Source organism: Pinus tabuliformis, chromosome 7 (assembly GCF_031772625.1).
Source record: "Pinus tabuliformis cultivar Carrire ecotype Pingquan chromosome 7, CPIR1, whole genome shotgun sequence".
Taxonomy (NCBI): Eukaryota; Viridiplantae; Streptophyta; class Pinopsida; order Pinales; family Pinaceae; genus Pinus; species Pinus tabuliformis.
Genome location: NC_142293.1, coordinates 1,635,210,772 through 1,635,213,217, shown reverse-complemented (window position 1 = coordinate 1,635,213,217; position 2,446 = coordinate 1,635,210,772).

Here is a 2,446-nt window from a genome sequence, read left to right as displayed (position 1 = left end):
ACGATGGCCTTGGGTCATTTGAAGGGCGGCCTATTTTCGTCTTCACTCCATCCCCGCTCGGTAGCACATGAGCGGTAATGTGGGCCATGCTCATCCCTATCCCTCTTTCCCATCCCAACGATAAGAATGTTGAAAGTTTTCTTGGCGCTCCTTTGAGCCTTCGTTGTTGCGGGTCCCAGATGGAAGCCCCAAAACTCCGTCGTTGCCTATGTCGCTATCGTGCCCGTCGGTTGTTGTGAATAGAGAATTTTGATTGGGCTGGGCAGCCATTTGTGGCTCCATTGAAATTGGCTCCTCGTTATATTGTTCACCTCCTCCCTATTTGGTGTGGAGGGTTTTGCTTTTCGTGTGAAAGGTGGGTTGGTAATTGAGTTGGTTTTTCGGGTTTGCCTCAAGAATGGCCTCGGGTCGTTTGTAGGGTGTCCGATTTTCATCTTCTCTCCATACCCACTCGGTAGCGCATGAGTGGTAATGTTGGCCATGCTTGTCCTTGGAGGCATATGTGAACAATTCCCCTTCTGCTCCAAGTTTTGGGAGTTGAATGGGTTGCTGTGGTGTGGCTCCTTGTGATGGCTAGCCTCTTCATTTTTCGGCTGTTTATGGTGCCGGTGTCTTGTGCTTGTACTCTTTTCGTGTTGGCATTTTCGGTTGAGATGAATACATTTAAGAGGGACGTGGAAGGGTTTTGGTTGTAAACCACCTACCCTCCCTCTTGCTTGCTTTTTCCATCGAGCGATGTGAGGTGTTGTTATCCTTGTTGTAAAGTCAAGGGTTGGCATTCCTTTCAAAGTGCACATCGTTCGTGGTTGCGTTGGCTTTGAGGTTTTGATAGATGTGTTGGCCCATATGTTTGATCGAGGGGTCGGCTTTTCCCTTGCATCTTGCGTGCGTGGCAGGCTTTTGCGGTTGGAAATGTTAAGTCACAGCGTTTATGGGCATTTGTTGTTTCAATTGTGTATGGGCTTGTGGTCCAATGGGGAGGAGGCTTGCTACTATAGTCATCGATGGTGGGGGCTATTTGGAAGAAGGATTTCGAGGTGGAACGCTTCGACCTCCCTCCTTTGCGTGGAGGTGGCCGTAGGGGAAAATTATTCATCGTCCAGTCGGTAAAGCTGTGGGAAATCTCCTAGGTTGCCTGTATGTAGGGTGCGTGGGGTGCGGAGCTGCCCGATCCCTCCTCCTGTTTGGATATGTGTCCTTGTATTGTGTAGCGACCCTCTTGATTTGCATTTGCTTCCTTCCTTTGCCTTCGCATCGTGGTTGCCGCAAGCGGTCAAGTGATCGAGGTCCACCGTCAGCTGGCGCGGGTGGACTCCTAGGTGGCCTCGGTGCGTGGCGTGGAGGGTCGGGGGGCATTTCTAAGAGAGAGGTTGTGGGCTCGGTTGGTCTTGTTGTTTTGCTTCCAATGGGGAGGAGGCTTGCTACTATAGTCATCGATGGTGGGGGCTATTTGGAAGAAGGATTTCGAGGTGGAATGCTTTGACCTCCCTCCTTTGCGTGGAGGTGGCTGTAGGGGAAAATTATTCATCGTCCGGTCGGTAAAGCTGTGGGAAATCTCCTAGGTTGCCTGTACATAGGGTGAGTGGGGTGCGGAGCTGCCCAATCCCTCCTCCTGTTTGGATATGTGTCCTTGTATTGTGTAGCGACCCTCTTGATTTGCATTTGCTTCCTTCCTTTGCCTTCGCATCGTGGTTGCTGCAGCGGTCAAGTGATCGAGGTCCACCGTCAGCTGGCATGGGCGGACTCCTAGGTGGCCTTGGTGTGTGGCATGGAGGGTCGGGGGGCATTTCTAAGAGAGGTTGTGGGCTCGATTGGTCTTGTTGTTTTGTTTCCAATGGGGAGGAGGCTTGCTACTATAGTCATCGATGGTGGGGGATATTTGGAAGAAGGATTTCGAGGTGGAACGCTTTGACCTCCCTCCTTTGCGTGGAGGTGGCCGTAGGGGAAAATTATTCATCGTCCGGTCGGTAAAGCTGTGGGAAATCCCCTAGGTTGCCTGTACGTAGGGTGCATGGGGTGCAGAGCTGCCCGATCCCTCCTCCTTTTCAGATATGTGTCCTTGTATTGTGTAGCGACCCTCTTGATTTGCATTTGCTTCCTTCCTTTGCCTTCGCATCGTGGTTTGCCGCAGCGGTCAAGTGATCGAGTTCCACCCCCTGCTGCGCTTGTGGGTGCCTAGGTGGCCTCGGTGCGTGGCGTGGAGGGTCGGGGGGCATTTCTAAGAGAGGTTGTGGGCTCGGTTGGTCTTGTTGTTTTGTTTCCAATGGGGAGGAGGCTTGCTACTATAGTCATCGATGGTGGGGGCTATTTGGAAGAAGGATTTCGAGGTGGAACGCTTCGACCTCCCTCCTTTGCGTGGAGGTGGCCGTAGGGGAAAATTATTCATCGTCCGGTCGGTAAAGCTGTGGGAAATCCCCTAGGTTTCCTGTACGTAGGGTGCGTGGGG